Source organism: Schistocerca gregaria, unplaced genomic scaffold (assembly GCF_023897955.1).
Source record: "Schistocerca gregaria isolate iqSchGreg1 unplaced genomic scaffold, iqSchGreg1.2 ptg000355l, whole genome shotgun sequence".
In the NCBI taxonomy this organism is placed as follows: Eukaryota; Metazoa; Arthropoda; class Insecta; order Orthoptera; family Acrididae; genus Schistocerca; species Schistocerca gregaria.
The window spans coordinates 250,537-273,356 of NW_026061814.1; the positions used below are offsets into that span (position 1 = coordinate 250,537).

General features: G+C 50.3%; 1 pseudogene; it reads right to left on the reverse strand.

The window, feature by feature from the left end:
• Positions 1–2,034: 2,034 nt before the first annotated feature.
• LOC126307903 (5S ribosomal RNA) lies at positions 2,035–2,152 on the reverse strand (annotated as a pseudogene).
• Positions 2,153–22,820: the final 20,668 nt, after the last annotated feature.

Here is a 22,820-nt window from a genome sequence, read left to right on the forward strand (position 1 = left end):
CACATGACAATGGGAATCATGTAAAAAAGCGAGTAAGGCCGACAACTTGTGTGGATTACTCAACTTGTTAATATTGATAGTTAAAATATTCCACGAACAACGCTCAGGTTCCATACACAATTAAAAGACACAAGCACAAAAAACTCCTCATTTAAAAACAGACAGCAGACATGGACGGAATTTCAGCCACCAGAAAGGATAAAAGGTATGCTAAAAAGACGGGTTTTAATTCCCGTCAACCGGATTAGGGGACAACAAAGGAATCAGTAAGTCGTCTCAGCACCTTCCACGTCCTCCGCCCACGCAGTGGGGTGGACGGGAGTGGGGGTAGACGCGGTCCCAGAATCTGCGCCACCGGAAGCTACCGACAAAGGATCAACGGCGGGCATCTCCACGTCGGAAGAAGTCGGCACTCGCTCGGGGGCAGAAGGACAGACACGACGCTGGTGGGTGTCTTCGGCCTTCCGTTTCGTCGGCAATTGCGGCGTCGCCACAGCCAAAGCCGTGTCGGCCGTCACAACTGAATCGGAACCAACGGGCTGCTGACTTAAAACGGTTCGTAAATGTCGAACAGCGACATCACGCTTCTGATCGGCAATGTTAGGATCGTCAGGCAAACGCTGGCGAGAAGCGGCACGCCGTTGTTGTTGTTGATGTTGTGATTGCTGTGTCTGACGGCCGGAGCCGGAAGCCTGAGACTGCCGCCGCTCGGGGTCTAGGTCCCGACGCGCGACACGCTGTTGGGAGTCCTGCCGACCAACCCGCGACTGCCGGGAAGCGGCGGGGGTACGGTCAGCCGGAGACGGACTGCGGTCCGGTCGTGTAAACCCCCTGCCTGAGGAAGGCGACCGACCGACACTGCGTGCACGTTGCCTGCTAGAACTTCGAGACGGAAATTCATCACGCCGCGGTTTCGGAGTCGCAAAAAAATCCTGCGAGTCCACGGCAGCAGTGGGAACAGGAGCACTGGCGGCCACGTCAACGAAGTCAGTCACCGTACCAGAGAATTCCGGTACCGACACAGTCTGCGAAACAGCTGCCGACACTAAATCAGTCGCCGACGTAGGCGCGGGTTCGGACACAGTTGCAAGTGAAACATCGGGCAGAGACAGAATTTCGGCAGCCTGCACAGTAGCCGTAGCCTGTGCAGAATCGTCAGACTCAGAAACAAGGTCACTACCGGGAGGGGACACATCCATGGCAACCGCGGCGGCAGCGAGGTTAGCATCGGCCACGCGGCGGAAAGGTCCGGGGGGGGGGGGGGGGGGGGGGGCTGTACCTAAGACCGTGGCGGCGACAGAGGCAAAGCTGGCCCCGCGCAAACTGTCGTCAATCGGTAACTGAGCGGGCCGTTTCCGTTTCGGGCAGTCTTGCCGGTAATGACCGACACCATTGCAAAATGAACAAGTTTGAGGCTGTCCACTATAAGTCACAAACGCACGGTGGCCGTTGACCAAAATAAAGGACGGAATGTGTTGCCTGACAACCATTTGCACGCTCCGCACACCGTTCTCGACTTGAAAAATGTATGCAGTCGACCATTTCTCCTTCACAACAGACACCACAGTGCCATATGGCCGCAAGTGACGAGAAATAGTGTCGTTGCGAATTTCAAACTGAAGGTTAAAGATCCGTATTTGTCGAACACCAAAACCAGCGTGAGACACAGTTACATTACTAATATTTCCGTTAAGGTGGCGAAATTTGCGAATACCGTCATTAACAGAAACAACAGCATCACACAGATCGGAAGATTTGAGTTTCAAAAACACAGAATTTAAGAACGTACCGAACTGAATACCGAGTACGTCAGTAGTAGACAACAACAAATCCTCAATTAACCAACGATGAATTTCAAAAGCCGAGGGTTTCTCTACGGAACGATCAAACTCGCACTGAACATTGTTCTGTCTCTCTTCACTGTCATCATAAACCAAATCCATTACTTACAGTCAGTAGAAGTTTAACCACGTGGCAAAGGAAGCAGACGACACGCGAGGCGCCGCCGGCCAAGTCGCACAAGGAAGTACTGCTCGCTCGGCACCGAGGTGTTGCCAGGCGGGCAGCCAGCCAAGTACTAACCAGACCCGATGCTGCTTAACTTCGGTGATCGGACGAGAACCGGTGTATTCAACATGGTATGGCCGTTGGCGTCCTTATACTGTAGCCGCACGGCAGAAGAAGGCTTCGCCTCTCCTCCCAACACACGTAATCGCCGTTTTCGGTGGCACATTTGCCGCAAAGCACGTCCTTCCACCTCGAAGGCGAACGCAGTGCGGCGCGCCGACACGTGGGTCAGACGCACAACACAGCTGCTCGTTGCACCGCCTGTCATTCGTTTGTTCGTCAAAGTATCCATCTCTTGTAGCGACGAAAGGTAAATTTTTGTTTACAAATTTGCCGTTGTGCACTGCTACAAAACAATATGCCCTGACGTATTTCACAACATTTCTGTCATTTCATACTGTTTTGTTATTTCCAGAGACTCTTTGGAAGTCTTCCTTGGTGCACTCTTTTCAAATTGAGTTCCTTACTATCGTATCTTACGATAGTTTAAAATCAGTATGGAAGCATCTTTGTCACATGAGAAAGGTAGCACGAAAAAAGGGCTGGCAGGGGTAGTGACAAGAAAGCAAGAAATGAAGACAGAGGGAAGCGGTCTCACCTGCCTGACACGCGTCGCGCTTCCAGATATTTGCGTAATTCGCACATTGCAATCTCGGCTGTCCCCTTCCGTCCCGACTTGTCCCGACTTTGCTCGACTGCCGCTCGGGTCGCGGTCCACATGACAGCACAAGCACGAGAAACCTCTGCGAGATGGGCGCGGGCCGAACCGGCGTGTCCGAGGCGCCGTGGCGGCCGTTCGGAGCTACCAGAGCAGCTCTGTGCTGCGCCGTACCGTGGAAAGGTGCGAAAACATGCACACAAGACACAGGCTGTTCGACAAAGTATCCATCTCTTGTAGCGACGAAAGGTAAATTTTTGTTTACAAATTTGCCGTTGTGCACTGCTACAAAACAATATGCCCTGACGTATTTCACAACATTTCTGTCACTTCATATTGTTTTGTTATTTCCAGAGACTCTTTGGAAGTCTTCCTTGGCGCACTCTTTTCAAATTGAGTTCCTTAATATCGTATCTTACGATAGTTTAAAATCAGTATGGAAGCATCTTTGTCACATGAGAAAGGTAGCATGAAAAAAGGGCTGGCAGGGGTAGTGACAAGAAAGCAAGAAATGAAGACAGCCAGAGTTCCCAGGCGGTCGCCGGTCCAAATACTAACGTTGTTGCTTATCTTCAGTGGTCGGACGGGAACAGGTTTTTTTTAATGTAGTTAGTTTTCGGAATTTAGCGCTCCCTCAAAACAGTAGGCTCTGACGCATTTCAAGAGCACATCCGTCGATTCGCAGTGTTTCGTTATTTTCAACGGGTTCCTAGCACTCTTCCTCCGCGCATTCTTGTTCAAACTGAGTTTATTACTGTAATTTCGCATCTTACATTTAGTACAGTGGTTTAAAATGCTTGTGGAAGCATCTTTGTCGCACCTCAGCGTTTGTATGAAAAGAGCGCTGGCAGGTGTAGTGACATAAAATTTGAAAGAAGAGAGGGAGCCAACAGCACCTTTTTTTTTAACGTATATAAACTTTTATTGCATATTTTCAACAATTTACATGCTAATCGTTATTAATTCTTGTTGTGTTACAAACGTGAGATTTTGTATTTCTTTATTGTTTTCTTTTGCTATTTGCCTTGAATTGTCTGTTGTTTAGTACCACACACTTTTATTTACTCCAGTTCTTCATATTTTTGAATAATGTCCACAGGATTACAAAAAAAAGAAATTTCTATGTTATATTTTGTGTTTGTCATGGTGATATGTATGACAAAGGAGAAAAAAGTTAATAATTATTAATAATAAATAAAAACATTGTTTTTCTATATAGGGATTTAGGAGGATAGTGTTATTCTGCCTGTATAATATAGCGTCACAGGTTTGCACTGATTTTGTTGAGTGAAATTGATATTTTTGTGGTGAGCCGAGGCTCAAGGAGGATTCTATGTTTTGGTAATTGTTGGGCTTAATTTACATGTGTCTCACGAGAAAAAAAGGCGACCATTAGACAAACTATACTAAGTAAAACACAATATAAAGAAGCATTGAAAGTGACATAGTTATACAAAACATAAAGTGACTTCATTAGGACAAAGACAAAGGTGACCTGACACAGAGAAAAAAGGACCATAACTAGTGACTTAAGCAGAGACAGAGAGAGAGAGAGAGAGAGAGAGAGAGAGAGAGAGAGAGAGAGAGAGAGAGAGGGAAGGCACATTTACACAACTTTATTTTATTATTTACTTTTTTATTCTAAGGCACTGGTAGGCACATTATTGCATTTTGTTGTTTGCCTACCTTGTTTGCTTTTTCGTTGTATTGCACTGTATTGTTTGACACTGTGAATAACTGTAGGAGCACTTTTCACTTATCGTTTAATTTTTGTTTTGATTGAAACTTTTTTTTTTTTTTTGGCACTAAGCACTTTCACTTCACTGTTTGGTGCACTTCACTTGGTCGTGTGGCGGCGTGGGAGTTTGGGCGGGGGACGTCGGCGATCGACGGGGGCGTGGCTGTTGTGGGCGGCGCGGGGGGCGTGGCGGTGGCGGTCACGGCGTTGAGAACGCGGCCCTGACGGCGGCGTCCAGCGGGATCTGCAGGAAGCGCTGGAACGTCTCCCTGTATCTGCGCTGGCGTTCGGCGCTCTTGTGCTCTTCCCAGAGGTCGATCAGGTACTCAGCTGCGTTCGTCTGGCGTTTTGCGACGACTGCTTGCGCTGTCATCGCCAGGATCCACATCGTGGAGACTCGCTTTGGGCGTGGGAATGGTTTGGCTGTCGGGATGGTAAGTGACGAGATGTGGATCGCCTTTTCGTCGCTCCTATTGATGTGGGCTATCATCTTTCTGCAGGTTGTCCATATTTCTTCACTCCCTGCGCAGCTGAATCAATGCTCGATGGTGTCTACTTGGTTGCATCTTTCGCAATTTGCCGATTCGCGTATTTTTATTTGTGCCAGCTTTTGGTTGGTTGCTACTGTCCCGTGAACGATTTTGTACCACGTGTCTCTGGCGTGTACTGGTAGAGCCTGTTCGGAGATATTCCTCCACACCTGTGTCCAGTCGTGGACGGGGATCTTAGTTTCCACTTTTGGCTTGCACGTTTTCCCTCTCAGGGCGCCGTATATTTTTCCCGCCGTTCTGTGTTGTGGGTTTGCGATTGTGTTGTAGGCGTAGCTCTTATCTATTATTATTTGCCTGAGGTGTCGAAGTTTGTATGGGATGTGGCTAGCGTCTACCGGTGCTTCCTCAGACAGTGGTCTGTATGTTTTCAGCAGGTTTGCTGTGACTCCGTCGGTGTTTTTGCTTTCCATCTTGAGAGCTCGATGGAGTAGCAGAGCTGCACATTTGGTCTTGACGTCGGTTAAGCCGAGCCCGCCTTCCTCCCTCGGCAAGCAGCATGTCGCCTGCGACACCTTGAAAATTTGCCGCCTCCACAGTAGATAGTACGCGGCGCCTGAAATCGCACGGGCTATCTCTGCTGGTGCACTTAGTATCTGCGCCGTATACCACACTTTCGACAGGATCGTGACGTTTATTAACTCCACCTTCTGGCTTAGCGTTAGGTTTCTGTCCGCGTGTGTCCTTACTATGCCTCTTACGTTGTGCAAGACATCACGCCAGTTTTGCGCTGCCATTTTGAGCGGGCATCGTTGGATGGTGATGCCAAGTGTTTTTAGTTGTTGCACAACTTGGTACCACTCTCTGTCTGCCGCTAGGGTGCCTTTTCCTATAGGTATCAGTGCCGTTTTCCTGGGGTTTATTTTCGCCCATGATGCCTTTTCAAAACTTTTCATGATGGGCTGAATTTTGTTTATGTCATCTTCGCTTTTTACAAATATGCCCATGTCGTCAGCATACGCGATGCACTTTATGGACGTTGGACCTAAGTTGTAGCCGTTTATGTTGGCGTCTATCTTTCGTAAAAGTGGGTCAAGGGCTACCGCGAAGAGTGCCATTGATAGTGGGCAGCCTTGCCTCACTGATTTTCCCAGTTTGATGTTTCCTGTCGTCCATCCATTTACTGTTATTTTTGAACTGGCGTTCGTTAGTAGATTTTCAATGACTTGCACAAATTTCGTTCCGAAGCCTAGTCTTGTTAATGTTTTGCAGAGGTATCGATGGCTGACCCTGTCGAAAGCTTTGTGGTAGTCTATCGATATTATGGCTGCAGACGTTCTGTTCGTTGCGGCGTGGGCGATTACGTCTCTGTAAGTGCACACAGCGTCGTAGATGTTCCTGCCGAGCACTGCACACGTTTGCCATGGGCTGACAGCTTTCTTCATGGCTACCTTGATGTTTTCTGCGAGACATTTTGAGACTATTTTGTAATTTGCGTTTAGCAGTGTGATTGGCCTGTAATCTTCTAGTTGCTTTGCTGCCTTCTTCTTGGGGAGCAGAATTACTGTTCCCTCGAGAAAAGTTTGCGGAACTCTTGTCCCGTTTATCACTTCATTAACAACTTCTGTGATGACTCCGCCTATTGTATCCCAAAGTTTGATGTAAAACTCTGATGGGATCCCGCCAGTTCCCGGTGCTTTTCCTTTGGCGCTACATCTGAGGACGGCTCTCACCTCGTCCTGCGTCACGTCTTCCGTTAGGAGCGCCCGGTCTGCGTTTGTTAAGATGCGGCGCGTTTCCTGCAGAATGTTTGTAGTTTTTGCATCTTCTGTCGCTTCGCATCGAAACAAGTCGGTGAAGTGATTTTGTATGTGGTGGATTATGTCTCGTTTTGTTGTGAGATGGTTTCCTTCTTTGTCTCGCAGTTCAGTTATCAGCTTGCTGGCGGCTCTTTGTCGTTCTCTGTATACGTGGTGCAGTGTGGCAGGTTCGTCTTCAATGTCTCCGTGGGTTTGGCTCCGTGCGATGACGCCTCTCATCTGTTGCCTCTTAGCGTTTAGTATACGTGCTTTTATTTCTTTTATTCGCGGAAGAAGCAGTTCGTCCTCTCCTGTTGCCTGCATCACGTCTCTCAGGCATTGGGCGTGGAAGTCTGCCGTTTTCTTCCTCCAAAACGCCTTTTCCGCACTGTAGCGAATCATTTCTCTTCTTATCCTGGGTTTGGTGTGAAGAACCCACCACTCGGTTGTGGAGCTGTATTCGCCTCGTCTTTGCCTGCATTGCCTTACTATTTCGCTTACTTCTTGCTTCAGTTTGTCGTCTTCGAGGTGCGAGGTGTTTAGTTTCCAAGTGCCTCTGCCTCCTGTTAACTTTCTCCTCGGAAGGCGTAGTTTCGTTTCGTAAGCGCAGTGGTCGGAAAAGATAACGGGGCAGACTTCCACGTGTGTCGCAGACTCGGCCATCTCTCTGTTGACGTAGATTCTATCGATTCTGCTTCTTCCGCGGTTGTAAAAGAATGTGAATTCGGTGTTGTTCTGTTGTAATAGACGCCAGGTGTCATCTAGTTTTAAACGCCTCACGAGCTGTTGTAGTTCGAGGCACGTGTTTCGTACAGGGATCTGGTCTTCTGCTGATGTCACGCAATTGAAATCTCCGCCCAACACTACGTTGTTGTTGTTCAGAAGGAGCTCGCAGATATCCTCGTTAAAGAAAAGGCTTCTGGCGCGCTTGTTCTCGGTGCCTGACGGCGCGTATATGTTGATGAATGTCGTGCCCTCTATTTTTATAGATATTCCACGTCCGTCGGCCGTTTTCTTCACATCGCCAGTCTCTATACCGTGCCTGATTAGAATAGCCGTACCAGTGCGTGTCTCGGCGTCGATGTTTACGAAGGCTTCGTATCCCTGTACCTCTTCGACGTCGTACGTCGCTACTTCTTGGAGCATTGCTATGTCTACAGCTTTATGTTGCAGGAAATCTGCGAGGACGTCTAATTTTACAACAGAGGTCATCTTATTCACGTTGCACGTAACTATGCTATACAGTGAGAGGTCGTGCATTAGGAGCTATGTGGGGGCGGGTCTGCGGTGTTTTGTGGCCGATCTGGCCGGAGAGTTACATCTTCGGATTGGGTGCTGCGACGCGTCGTGTTTGCTGATGACGCGTCTGACGCTTCCGCGTCAGATGTGTCCATCCTCTCGTCGTTGCTGGTTTGCATTTCTTTCGTCTTCCGCCTTTTCGTCATCGGATTCTTTGAGAAACCGTGCCAGTATGTTTACGTTTTTCTTGATGCTTTCCTCGCGCATCTCGCTGTATGTGGGGGGAGTTGCCGCGCTGGGCCCGGCGCCGGCAGCCACAGCTGTCGGCGGGGCGGGCGCGCTGCGTTCAGTGACCTGCTTCTTAGCAGACGTCACCTGGCTGTCCGGTTGGGCTTTCATTGTGTGGTCGTCGTCGGAATGCTGTCGCTTCTCCCTCGCGGTGTCCGGGCTGGCCGCGGCAGGAACAATAGCGGGTGAGGGGGCGGGGGCCTCCACCAGGGCCGGTTGCGGCTCCGGGGTACCTGCGCCGCCGCCGGCTCTGCTAGTGCGTTTCCGCGTTGTGTTTCACCGGTCAGCGCAGTGGAATAGCTCCCCCTGCCTGTCTGCTCGGCTGTGTTGCCGTTAACTTGCTGTGGCAGCTGGGCCACCTTGTTTCGCGGGCACGTACCGCGCATGTGCTCTGTCGATGCACAGATTGAGCACGTCTGCGATTGACCACTGTACTGTATTACGCCCCTGTGTCCTCCTATAACTAAAAAGGACGGTACGTGTTTCTTCAGTACCATTCGCACGGTTCTTACACCGGAATCGACTTTATAGATGTATCCCGCCCCCCAGTATTCACTGTTGACGGACACTTTTTTTTTTTTTCACTTGCTGCTTTATATTTAATGACCCACCGCCTAATTTCTTATGGTGGGTCTTATATAGCCTCTTGGCCGCTGTGGCTGGGTCCGGGGTCCGGAGTGGCTGATTGTGCCATCACCCCGGCTTCCGTCCCCACCCACACCGTTGCCCGTGTCCCGCCACGTGGAGGCGGGCTTTGTATGGTTCTTATCTTTTTTTTTGTTATTGTGCAGCATATTAAAATCTTAAAACTAATATAAAATATAAAATAAGTAGGATACAGACAGACAGACAAGTATACGAAAGAATTAAGAAAATAATAATACAAAAACTTAATAATTAATAGGATGTTTGGAAGAAGTAGAGAAAAGGGAAAGGAATAGGGAAAGGAATGGTGTAGTATGGGCCCGTCACCTGGTTGTGGGCGGCGTCCAGGGTCTTGGAATGATCCTCAAGTCGCTGGACGTCGCTCACCATTCCTTCTAATGTCTGCCATTCTAAGTACTTACTTAACTATGGAAGGTTGAGGTACATTAGCCAACTAACCCTCCATGTCTAGTCTGCAAAGCTACCTTGTGATGAATAACAAATAATGCCCAGCTTTATGATCTGGCTCAGAAGTTATTGGTGGAAAGTTGCTATGGTAATGGTAATAGAGGTGAGATGGGATGTGGCTGTTTATTTCGGGCTTGCATGGCTCCTAATAAAGACTGTTCGGTTGTTAGCACCTCCCGGCCCCGCCGACAACACGGCCTGAACGGTGGTTTTCCCCGATCTACAAGATGTATCTGTCGGGTTGGGCTCAGTCAAGAGGAACCACAATTAAGATCCTTCCATCCAGGCCGTGTGCCGCCTCTTACCAGGAGGCGTAGGTCCCTTGAGGAGGTGCCTACCTTTAAGCTTTGGCTTCGATGGTATTGGTAAAATAGTGGTTATGGTAGCGGTTGTACAGGTGCATTAAAACTTACAATTTGTGTTGAAGCAATAAGGCTTATGATACTGCATAATGCGTTAGTTAGCACCTCCCGGCCCCGTCAGCAACACAGCCTGAAAGGTGGTTTTCCCCGATCTACAATATGTATCCGTCGGGTTGGGCTCAGTCAAGAGGGACCACAATTAAGATCCTTCCCTCCAGGCCGTGCGCTGCCTCTTACCAGAAGGCGTAGGTCCCTTGAAGAGGTGCCTAGCTTTAAGCTCATGTTAGACATGGAGGTACTATTAACTATATACATATTTACATTTAGGTGCAATCAGTTTTCCAGAATTTATGTGACATATGCACCATTTGTCGGTCTTTCGGGAAAAGTCTTTGAGGCCACTTTAGTTGACACTATGGGTCATACGCGCTGGACGCCTCAATATCTGTGTTGGTGCCTTGGTCTGCATCTGTGTCTTCTTCTTCTTCACTCGATGTATCAGTAATGTCTGTGATCCCCTGGGCATCCTGTTGTCTGGTTGTGCCGACTTGCCTTCTGTATGGTCTGTTGCGTAAATATTCAACATGTTGAATCTTTGAGATTTCGTCAGTCAGTGTATTAAGTTCAGTCCACCTTTCAGGATCGCGTACTATGGCATGTAGTTCATTTTGTGTGTTCAAGTGGTCTACGTGTACTGTGTGTCTTGTGATCGTGCGTTGTCCGCAGAAAAAGACGATGTGTTCAGGGGAACCTTCTTCCCCGCATGTGCATCTATTAGTCTGCTGCAGACTCACGCGGTTCAGGTGCGTGGGATAGGGGCCGTGTCCTGTGATGAAGTGTACCATACCGCGACTGGGATCGATATGTTTCAGTTTTAGTCTTTCCCGGATGTCAGGGAAGAAGTTGTATACTCGGCGGCCCTTATCGCTGTTGTCCCACTCGCTCTGCCAGGTATCCACTCGCCATGTTTTAAGTTGGCGTGTTGACTCAATCGGTACACCAGTGATCTGCCGAACCTGGTCTATTCTCCCCATCCTAAGCCAGTACATTGCTGCACGGTACCTGATTGTGATGTCTATTGGAAAGATTCCCATGACCACACATAGTGCATCAATTGACGTTGTGTTGAAGGCCCCAGTTAATCGAAGTAAAACACTTCTTTGTCCTCTACGTACGATGGTTCTGTTGGTTGAGAGACTCAATCTGTGGGCCCATGTACTGGCAGCAAAGCATAGTACTGACTCGAAGAGAGCACAATGGTATGTTCGTGTGACTGACAGGGGTAGTCTAAATTGTTCCGAATTTAGCCTTGCCAGTTTGTGTAGTAGCTTTTCTGCTTTGTTTGTGCATATTCGCATGTGTTCGTGGAAGTTCAAACGTTCGTCAATGTATACTCCTAGATAGCGTGTAACCGCGAGTCTTTTTATGTTTGTGTCCCCTATTTTGACTGTTGGGTTCCTGCGTAGGATGCCCTTTAACAGTGTGTATGTTGTTTTGGTTTCTGCTATCTTTAGTTTGTTCTTAGCACACCATTTGGTTATTGTATGAAGTGTTCCATTGGCTCTTTCTTCTAGCTGGGCCCGGTTATTTGCTGATACAACCACGAGTAGATCGTCAGCATAGGCGACAACTCCATCTGTCAAAGTGTGCTCCTCTAGTAACTGTAGGAGCGGTTCAATCACTATGTCCCAGAAGATGGGGCCGCAGATCGACCCTTGTGGACAGCCTTTTGTAATACGTTTGATTACTTTCTGATTGTCCATGTGCCAAACGACTATCCTGTCTTTGCAATAGTCGATGAAGCTAGTGTACAGGGATTCCGGCACCTGCAGGTGTCTGAGCCTCTTGAACAAGGCCGGCCACCACAGGTTATCGAAAGCACCTGATATATCTATCATAATGGCAAGTGTGTATTTGTTAGGTGTGTTATGTACTATTTGGAGTGCTCTGTTTATTGCGTCGTCTATAGATTTCCCTTCCCTGAAGCCGTATTGGTGTGGTGTTAGTCCCCGTAGTGTTCTATGTGCTCGTAGTCGTTTACAAAGTAGTTTCTCTTGTATTTTACCCAGTGTGTTGATGAGGCATATTGGTCTGTATGACTTGGGATCTGAGGGGTCTTTGTCTGGGGCTTTTTTGATGATGACCACCTTCGAGGACTTCCACACTGCAGGCACTCGACCCAGCCTTAATGCGTCGTTTAGCATTGTTGTGAGATATGGGGTGATCTACGGTGCAATTTGTTTTAGTACTTCAGAGTGGATACCGTCTGGTCCTGGCGCCTTTTTGTTTTTTAGTTCTGAAATCGCTATCGCGAATTCTTCCTGTGCAAAAGGACAGACGACAGTTGGTGTAATGTATGCTGTGTCGAGTTCGCGTCTCAGTGCTGCTTGTTCTGGTGTGTCAGTGTCAGCGATGTCATCAGGCAGGAGTTTGCTTAGCAGGAACTCCGCTGTGCGTCTCCAGCCCTTAGTCATCGCGCCGTCTTCCTGTCGCAGCGTTCCCAGAACCAGTGAGCTCTTTACTTTTTCTGTCACTATTTTGTATGGTTCCCCCCAAATGTTTAGTTGTGTTTGTGCTGCTACATGGCTGTTCCAGTGGTCTTTCCTGGTCTTATTCAGCTCGAGTTTGTACCTGTCCTTGGCAAGCCGGTAGTCGTGTAGTCGTATTTGTCTTTCTCTGTCTGAGATTGTCGTTGATAAAGCTTACGCTTACGTTTTGAGTCCTGTTTGAGTCGCGTTAATTGTGTGGTCCATGGAATGTTTTGGTGTTTTATCTTGCTTTGTGTAGGTATGCAGGTGTTCTGTATTTTTGTGATGATGTCCGTCAGCATGTGTGCTCGGAAGTCAACGCTACCGGTGATGTCGTGCAATGTGTGCTCATGTACTGTTCGTCTGACCCTATTCCAATCCGTTTTGTTAAATAACAGTCTTTTGGGTTGTGTGACTGAGTTGATGTTGGATGTACCATTTAAGGTTAGTGTGATGATGTTGTGGTCGCTAGCTGTGATCTGATCATGTACAGTCCAGTCTCGTACATGGTTAATGGCAGCATTGTTGGCGATGGTAATGTCTATGTTTGATGTGTAGCCGTTGTGTCCGGTGTAAGTCGGGTGGTGTCCTTCTTCGTTGAGTATGTGGAGTCCATTTTCATTAATGATGTCGTTTATGATTCTGCCTCTGTCGTCAGTTCTGTCTGAATGCCACAGGGTGGATCTGGCATTTATGTCTGAACAGATAAGTAGTTTCTTGTTGCCAGCATAATTTGCAAGATCTCTAATGAGGTCTGCATATGGTATAATGCTGTGACAGAATTGGGCGTACAGCGACGCGATGATCCACGTATCCCCCTTGTGCGTGACTTCGACTGTAGCTAGGTGTTCAGAACAGAGTTCTGTGATTTTCACCGGGTATATTTCTTTGTTTAGAATTGTGACGGATGCCTTGCAGCCCGCCCCCTCCGCAACTGTCTCCGCGCCTGGAGGGAGATTAGGGATTTGACCTATTCTGGTGTATGGCTCCTGTAAACACAGAATATCACTTCTTAGTTCACGTAGGGCTTGTGGGAGCTCCGAGTTGACGAGTATACTCCGCATAGCATTAAGCTGTGCTAACAGCAGTTCGGGTGTTTAACAGTGGCGTAGCACTTGCTGCCAGTTTGACTATAATCGAAGTATGTTCTCCCATGAGCCCTAACGTGATCCTTATATAGCTTATCTAGGTCGAATGGTTCCTCCCTGCGCGCGCACACCTGCATGAGCAGATTAAGCAGGCTGTCAGGATCCGTCGGAATGTTTTCTGTTTTGAGAATGAGTCTGTCGGTTTGCTCCGATGTACGAAAACAGACCGAATCTCCATATGGATGTAGGGTGCGAATAAGCATCCGTTGTGCCGTCTCTAATATGTCCCTCTTTTCTAGCCTACTTAATTTTACATTTAGGTCTAACTTATCGTATTTAAAACTAGTGGTGGTGGTGGCGTGTGTTGACGTGCCCGCTGCCGTGTCGTGCCGTGGTGGTGTAGTGGAGTCGTTGTGCGCCTCTGCGAGAACCGCTGGATGGGTGCCCATGTTGGTCGTTGCGGGGGATTCCAATGGCGTTGACGTTGCAGTTGTTGATTTGGGAACTGAGGGTGTGTTTACACCACTGGGGGGAATCACTATTTTGACACAAGGTGTTGGAACAGCCGGTAATTGCCGCGGTTGGTCGTCACACGCTTTCACTTTTTTAACTCTCTTAGGCTGTTTAGGTTTATTACGTGGGTTTAGTTTCTTGAAGGCTGTGATTATTTTTGTGTGTTTTTTGTGTGTTTCATTTGTGCTATCTTGTTGTGTTTTAGATGTGTTGGGTGAGTGTACCTTAGTTCTAATTCGGTCTGATACGAGTTGGTTCTCACAGGTCTGCTCTTCGTCATTATTTGCATCGGTCGTATCAGCTTTGAGTATGATATGCGCACTGTCAGCTTTAGTTGCGGTTGTTGCCCCGACTTTATGCGTGTCATTTGCGGTGTCGGTCAGTGCTGAGGCCTGTTCAAGATTGGCATTGGGATTTGGTGGATCATTTTTGTGTACGCTACAATCTCTGGCGTAGGGGCAGTGATAGACGTCATCTTCTTCCTCTGCCGATGAGTAAGTGTGAGTTATTATTCGTTTGGACTGAATGCAGCCTGGGGTGTCTGATTTGTCTGTGTCTTTCGTTTGAGTTCCAGTTTCGCTGGCTTGCATAACGGTAGGGTTCAAAGTCTCACCTAAAACGAACTTAACTGGTTTGATATATCCTTCGCATTTCGTGGTATCGTATGTGCGTCGTTGCGTTGGAGTAGAAGGGCCTCGTTGGGTCGTTGGTGGTGTTGTTTTGCATGGTTGCTCTGGTTGGTCATATGTGTTGTAGCATCCTGATCTGTCAGTGTCGGAGTATGGGGTTACCATGTCTAATCTTAGTAGTTCGTCTTCAAGTTCGTCTATCCTGTTAATGAGGGTCGTCTGAAACGTCATCCAGTACCTTATCTGTCTTTTAATTAGTTTGGCGGGTTCTGGTACTATTTGTCCTGTCAATGTGAGATCGTCAATGTATTCGGTAACTGCGTGAAGGCTGTCTTCCAGGTTTGTACTGTTCATCAAGCCTGGGATGTATCCATTGTTGGGGTAGTCGTCTGGTAACAGTTTTTGCCTCTTACGCCAGAGTATTGCACGTAGGTGGTTTCGGTTTTTTGTCGAAGGTGACTTGTATGACTTCGTTTTAGCAGGGTGTGATTTGTGGAGCAGGTCAGTTGACGCAGGGGGGTGTTCAGTTGCCATAGTCAGTGCTATCAATTAGTCTGTCAAGCAGTTGTTTGTAGGTCTGGCAGACCCCACCCCTACTCTTATTGCAAATTCTGTTTCTATTCCTACAGGGAATACAATCGATGGGTTCTGGTGCACGGCACTCTGCGCGTTTGTGACCCTTCTTGCCACACCTTGAACAGGTCGCACTTGTGTCTGCGCAAGCTTTGGTTGTGTGGCCTAGGTCACAACAATTGTAACACTGGCTTACGGAGGTAAAGTCTTTGACGGTTAGTGATTGAAAGTCTATGTACACCCTTCCTTTTTTAGTGAGATACCAATAAATTCTGGGTGTAACCTCCAACACCTGATGGTTATATCCCTTTCCTTTTGGACCTGTGCGGAATCTGATTTTGACGTCTCTGTCAAATTCGTCTTTTGTGAGATCGTCGCTGAGGTTCTGCTCGTACAGACACTCCAGAAATTCTCTATCTGAGATAGTGTCTGTAACTCGGTGGACTATCACCAGAGGTTGCCGTTTTCTAGGCCCTTCACACGCAATGTTCTCTATGTCTTTCGTCTTTTCTATGATTTTACGGCAGTCCTCCTGTGTTGCTGCTTCAACAATAACGGCTGTCTTCGTGTTTCTTATCGATTTTATATGTAAGTTATCACGTCTTGGGTTTATTTTTTGTGTCAGTGTTTGTTGTACTGTTTTTGTGTCTTGATTGTTTGTTGATTTTATGAACAATGTTGTTGCCTGTTTGGCTTTGGCCGCCTCAATGCGTTTATGTTCTTTGGGTGCGGTGGATAGAGCTGCAGCATATGTTAATGTTTTGGCCTGTTGCTGCGCTTGTTCAGTGACTTTCCCTGTCAGTTCCCTGATCTGGTCTCTAAGTTCCTGATTTATTTCAACAAGCTTGGAGTTGTCCTCCTCTAGTTTATTAACCTGTTCGGTGAGTGTCTCAATGCGTAGGTCCTTTACTGGATCTGCTGAGTATTGCAATTCTCGCAGTAGATCTTTATTCTGTTCTTGCAGCAGTTCGACCTTGGCTTCTGCTGGTTGGTTGGTTTGTGGGGGTTAAAGGGACCAGACTACTTAGGTCATCGGTCCCTTGTTCCACGACCATAATAATACACGAAGAAAAGTCCAACAAGCAATAAACACATAACGGAGACGACAAGGGACGACACAGTACAAGAAAGACATAGACGAAGACCAGAGAAAAGAGATTAAAAGACACACAGAGTGCGACGGTCATTGGCCGACCATGAAAATAAAACTGGAAAGGCCAATAACCAAGGAACACATTAAAACACCACAAACTAAAACCCCAGGCCAAAAGCCACAGTCGACACTAAAAAAAAATAAAAGGGGACTCTCATATTGAATGATAAAAACCCCCTGCTCGAATAAAACGGAGAACTAAGTCAGCCATAGTAGAGTCATCGGTTAAAAGAGCAGGGAGTGTATCAGGCAGCGCGAACGTCTGCCTGAGGGCAGTTAAAAGTGGGCAGTCGAGTAAGACGTGTACCACGGTCAGGGCCAATCCGCAGCGACAGAGGGGCGGGTCGTCACGGCACAAGAGATACGCGTGCGTGAGCCGGGTATGTCCTATGCGGAGCCGGCAGAGGACGACAGCGTCCTTGCGAGACCCCCGCATGGAGGAGCGCCACACACTGGTTGTCTCCTTGACTGCCCGAAGTTTGTTGGGAGAGGGCAGGGTGCGCCACTCATCACGCCAAGCAGCAAGGACCTTCTGCCGCAATACGGATCGGACGTCACTCTCTAAAAGACCGATTTCCATGGCCGGGGAACTGACCGCCTGTTTCGCCAGTTCGTCAACCCGCTCGTTACCCGGGATGCCGACGTGACCCGGGGACCAAACAAAGGTGACAGAGCGGCCGCAACGGACGAGAGTATGGAGGGACTCCTGGATGGCCATCACCAGACGGGAACGAGGGAAACACTGGTCAAGAGCTCGTAAACCGCTCAGGGAGTCACTACAGATGACAAAGGACTCACCTGAGCGGGAGCGGAGAAACTCTAGGGCACGATAGATGGCAACCAACTCGGCAGTGTATACACTGGAGCCAGCTGCCAATGACCGTTGCTCACAATAATCCCGTAGAGTGAGAGCGTAACCAGTGTGACCAGAGACTACCGAACCGTCGGTGTAGGCCACCGCCGCGTTCGGAAACTCGGCCAGGATGGAAAGAAAGCGGCGGCGGAGGGCCTCCGGAGGCACTGAGACCTTCGGACCCTGTGCCAAGTCGAGCCGAAGGCACGGTCGGGGCACACTCCACGGGGGCAGACGGAGATTGGCCCGGAAAACAGGCGGCAGAGGAAAAAAGTCAAGGCCACGGAGAAGGTCCCGGAGGCGAACCGCAATGGGACACCCTGACCGGGGCCGCCTGTCTGGAACATGAACGATCGAGCGCGGGAACAGGAGACGGTAGTTTGGATGCCCTGGCATGCTATAAACGTGCGCGGCATAGGCGGCCAGAAGGCGGTCACGCCGGAACCGCAATGGAGGGACACCAGCCTCCACAAGTATGCTGTCGACGGGGCTTGTCCGGAACGCTCCCGTGGCGAGGCGGATCCCGCAGTGGTGTATGGGATCCAGCAATCGCAACGCCGAAGGCGAGGCAGAACCGTACGCCACACACCCATAATCAAGGCGGGACTGGATCAGCGCTTGATATAGGTGGAGGAGGGTGGACCGGTCGGCACCCCACCTGGTGTGGCTTAAGCAACGGAGAGCGTTTAAGTGCCGCCAGCATGTTTGCTTCAGCTGCCTAATATGGGGCAGCCAAGTCAACCGGGTATCGAACACCAGTCCCAAGAACCGATGCGTCGCGACCACAGCAAGAGGTTCACCATCAAGGTAAAGGCGCGGCTCAGGGTGAACCGTGCGACGCCGGCAGAAATGCATAACGCAGGTCTTCGCGGCCGAAAACTGGAAGCCGTGCGCTACAGCCCATGACTGCGCCTTGCGGATGGCACCTTGCAGCTGCCGTTCAGCAGCGGCGATGCCACTGGAGCTGTAATATAGGCAGAAGTCGTCCGCATATAAAGAAGCCGCGACGGACGACCCCACCGCCTCAACAAGCCCATTGATGGCAATTAAAAACAGGGACACACTGAGGACAGACCCCTGTGGGACCCCGTTCTCCTGGACCCGGGAGGAACTATGCGACGCAGCTACTTGCACGCGGAAGGAACGATACGAAAGAAAATTCTGAATAAAAATCGGGAGCGGGCCCCTAAGGCCCCACCCATGAAGTGTGGCCAGGATGTGATGGCGCCAAGTCGTATCGTATGCCTTCCGCATGTCGAAGAAGACGGCAACCAGATGTTGGCGGCGCGCAAAGGCTGTACGGATGGCAGACTCCAGGGAGACCAGATTATCGACGGCAGAGCGGCCTTTACGGAACCCACCCTGAGACGGAGCCAGAAGGCCCCGAGACTCGAGGAGCCAACTCAACCTCCGGCTCACCATACGTTCCAGCAACTTGCAAGGAACGTTGGTGAGGCTTACGGGGCGATAGCTGTCCACCTCCAGCGGGTTCTTGCCAGGTTTCAATACGGGGAGGACTATGCTTTCCCGCCATTGAGACGGGAAAACACCCTCGACCCAGACGTGATTGAAAAGATCTAGGAGGCGTCGCTGGCAAGGCACTGAGAGGTGTTTCAGCATCTGGCTGTGAATGCGGTCTGGTCCAGGAGCCGTATCAGGGCAAGCAGAAAGTGCGCTCTGGAATTCCCATTCGCTGAAAGGAGCATTGTACGACTCCGCGCGGCGCGTGTGAAAGGAAAGCCTCCGACTTTCCAACCGCTCTTTCCGGGAGCGGAAGGCCAACGGGTAGTTCGTTGACGCGGAACACTGAGCAAAATGCTCTGCCAACCGGTCCGCAATCGTGTCGGAGTCGGTGCACACTGCTCCATTCAGCGAAAGCCCAGGGACAGAGACAGGTGGCCGATAGCCTTGGAGTCGCCGAATCTTGGCCCAAACCTGCGATGCAGAGGTACGGACGCCAATGGTGGAAACATAACGTTCCCAGCACTCCTGCTTCCGTTGGCGAATAAGGCGTCGGGCTCGGGCGCGGAACTGTTTAAAAGCAATGAGGGTCTCCAACGACGGGTGCCGCTTATGGCGCTGAAGAGCCCGCCGGCGATCTCGAATCGCCTCTGCGATCTCGGGCGACCACCACGGCACAGTCCTCCGCCGAGGTGCCCCGGATGGACAGGGAATCGCAGATGCCGCCGCAGAAACGATGCTGGTGGTGACCGACTGAACCACCGCATCAATCGGATCAGTGGAAGGAGGTGCGATCACTGCGACAGATGTAAATAAGTCCCAATCAGCCTTATTCAGAGCCCATCTGGAGGGGCGTTCAGAAGAGTGACGCTGTGGCAGTGACAGAAAGATGGGGAAATGGTCACTACCACATAAGTCGTCATGGACCCTCCAGTGGATGGATGGTGAAAGTCCGGGGCTGCAAATAGAAAGGTCAATGGCCGAAAACGAGCCATGGACCGCACTAAAGTGGGTCGCCTCTCCCGTGTTTAAAAGGCAGAGGTCAAGCTGTGACAGAAGAGTCTCGACATCTCTGCCCCGGCCAGTAATCGCGGCGCTACCCCACAAGGGGTTATGGGCGTTAAAGTCGCCCAGCAACACAAAGGGAGGCGGCAGTTGTCCTATCAATGCAGCCAACACATGATGAGAGACATCACCATCCGGCGGAAGGTACAAACTGCAGACAGTAATAGGCTGAGGCGTCCACATCCTTACAGCGACAGCCTCTAAGGGTGTATGAAGAGGCACACACTCGCTGTAGATAGAGTTAAGGACGTAGACGCAGACTCCACCAGACACCCTCTCATAAGCTGCCCGGTTCTTATAATAACCCCGATACCCTCGTAGGGCAGGGGTCCGCATTGCCGGAAACCACGTTTCCTGGAGGGCAATGCAGAAGAAAGGGTGACTGCTGACGAGTTGGCGGAGCTCAGCAAGGTGGTGGAAAAAACCGCTGCAGTTCCACTGGAGAATCACTTTGTCCATGGGCGAAATAGGCGTGAAGGGACCGAGGAGGCAGATCACGTCACTGGGTCACCTGCTGTCACCGATCGAGGACCAGTACAATCGGCGTCCTTGGCGTCTGAGGGTATGGCGAGATCCAGGTCCTCAGCGGACGCCATGATCTCCACCTCATCCTCAGACGCAGAGCCTGTATGGAGCGGTGGGGCGGATGCCACCGCGCGTTCCTTGGCCTTAGAGGCCTTCTTCTTCTTCGTCTTCTCTCTCTGCTCCTTGGGCTTTACTGGCTGGGAGGGCTCCACCGAGTCAGTCTCCGGGACGGAGGAGGAGCGGGAAGCCCTGCGACCAGCCGCTGGCCTGCTTTTCAGCCATTGGCTGACGCCACCCTTCCCAGAGGTGGAAACCTGGGAAGGGAGGGACCCGAGGGATCCCTTGCGAGAGAGAGTCGCCGAAGAAGTCGGACGCTTCTCCGGCTTAGAGTTGGGGACTTGTGTCCCCGATGGTTGGGGGGTCGTTGCTCCTGAGGTAGGTGGTGCAGGAGCAACAGATGGGGAAGTGCCCCCCACCATCAAGGGGGCAGGTGTAGTATTCCGGCTCAGAGGGTTCAGTGGAATCGGTGCAGCAGATGACAAAACTACTGTTTTGGCAGCGGTGGCATAGGAGCTGGTCAGAGCCACAGGATGTAGCCTCTCGTATTTCCGCTTAGCCTCAGTATAGGTCATGCGGTCCAGGGTCTTATATTCCATGATCCTTCGTTCTTTCAGTAGAACCTTGCAGTCTGGCGAGCAAGGGGAATGGTGTTCGCCGCAGTTCACACAGATGGGAGGCGGCGCACATGCAGTATTAGAATGTGAAGGGCGTCCACAATCTCTGCATGTCATGCTGGAAGTACACCGAGATGACATGTGGCCGAACTTCCAGCATTTGAAACACCTCATCGGGGGAGGGATATAGGGCTTCACATCACATCGGTAGACCATCACCTTGACCTTTTCGGGTAGGACGTCACCCTCGAAGGCCAAGATGAAGGCACCGGTGGCTACCTGATTATCCCTCGGACCCCGATGGACGCGCCGGACGAAGTGAACACCCCGCCGTTCTAAATTGGCGCGTAGCTCGTCGTCTGACTGCAAGAGTAGGTCCCTATGGAATATAATGCCCTGGACCATGTTGAGACTCTTATGGGGTGTGATCGTGACGGAAACATCCCCCAACTTGTCACAAGCGAGTAACCGCCGTGACTGTGCAGAGGATGCCGTTTTGATCAATACTGCCCCAGAGCGCATTTTGGACAAGCCCTCCACCTCCCCAAACTTGTCCTCCAAGTGCTCGACAAAAAACTGAGGCTTGGTCGCCATAAACGATTCCCCATCGACTCGTGTACAGACTAAATAGCGAGGTGAATAAGGTTCGCTGCCAACTGTAGCCTTTCGTTCCTCCCATGGTGTGGCCAGGGAGGGGAACGATTGTGGATCATATGCCTGAGCGTTATATTGAGGCCGAGAACGCTTAGAGACTGCTGGCGGCTGGCCGCCAGCAAGAGATGATGTACCACGCTTCATCGCGGGTCATCCGCCCTGATGCCACCTACTCCGACCAAGGGCCCTCCCCACGGGCGCCACCCAGCCTCAGCAACGACCACCTGGCGGGATGGCCATTGCCGGGAGTCCCGATGCCCCAAGGAGACAGGCATCTACTCCTTGGCATACGCGGGGAGTTAACGGCGCAGGCATCAGTAGAGCGATCCCTGTGTTGTCAGGGGGCTACAACTGACAGGGTACATGGCGGCCCCACCACAACGGACTGGCTACCGTGCTGGATGTCAGGTGAAATGTAGTCCATGATCGTCATTGGCGCATAAAGCGACACAGCAGAGCAGACTGCAAAAAACCGCACCCAAGAACAAAGCCACGCCCTAGAGATGGTGAGTGGGCGGGACAGCTATGCGACGACGACCAACCAAGCTAGAGATGGTAATGAGCGATGGACACATTGCACCTTGTAAGGCGCCCTTCCCCAATCAGCTCGCTCTTCGGAAGAATTTAGAAGATGGAGGTCAAACCCGGTAGGGGACCATCACATAAGGCCGAAACGTTTGAGACTCCTTTTAGTCGCCTCTTACGACAGGCAGGAATACCGTGGGCCTATTCTTACCCCCGAACCCACAGGGGGGTTGGCTTCTGCTGACGTAAGTTGAAATGCCAACGGGAATATTTTATTCCGTATTGTGTTCAGTACACTACTAGACACGTGTTTAGCCTTCAGTTCCGCTGCAATGTCATTCAGTAGCTCGTCAATTGCAGCGATCTTTTGGCTCGGCGACATGACGGCATATTCGTGAATACCAGACGCCATGCCTATTTGCGACACTTTGTTACTGATGTTTGCCCTGCCAGGTGGCCCTCTTGTCGATGTCGGTGTGGTGCTTGCACCACTAAGTTGTCGTACTCGATCCAGGGTTGCGTGTTTATGTGGTGAATACTCGGTTGCCGCAAGGGCGCTACACTGTTACATGGCCGGCGGTTAAAAATATATATATATATATATATATATATATATATATATATATATATATATAATGTCTCCAAAGCGATATGCTGAGTGCGGATAAGGTGGTCACGCACGCGCGGGCCAGCTAATACTGCGCCTCGCGGTCTGGCTTCGCTCGGCAGTCGGCCACGTAGTTCACGCGCGTGAATAGATGCCGATTGTGCAGTTGTGCAGTTCCCGTGCGCTGCTGCCTCCCGCGGCTGGGCGCAGGACTACGTGT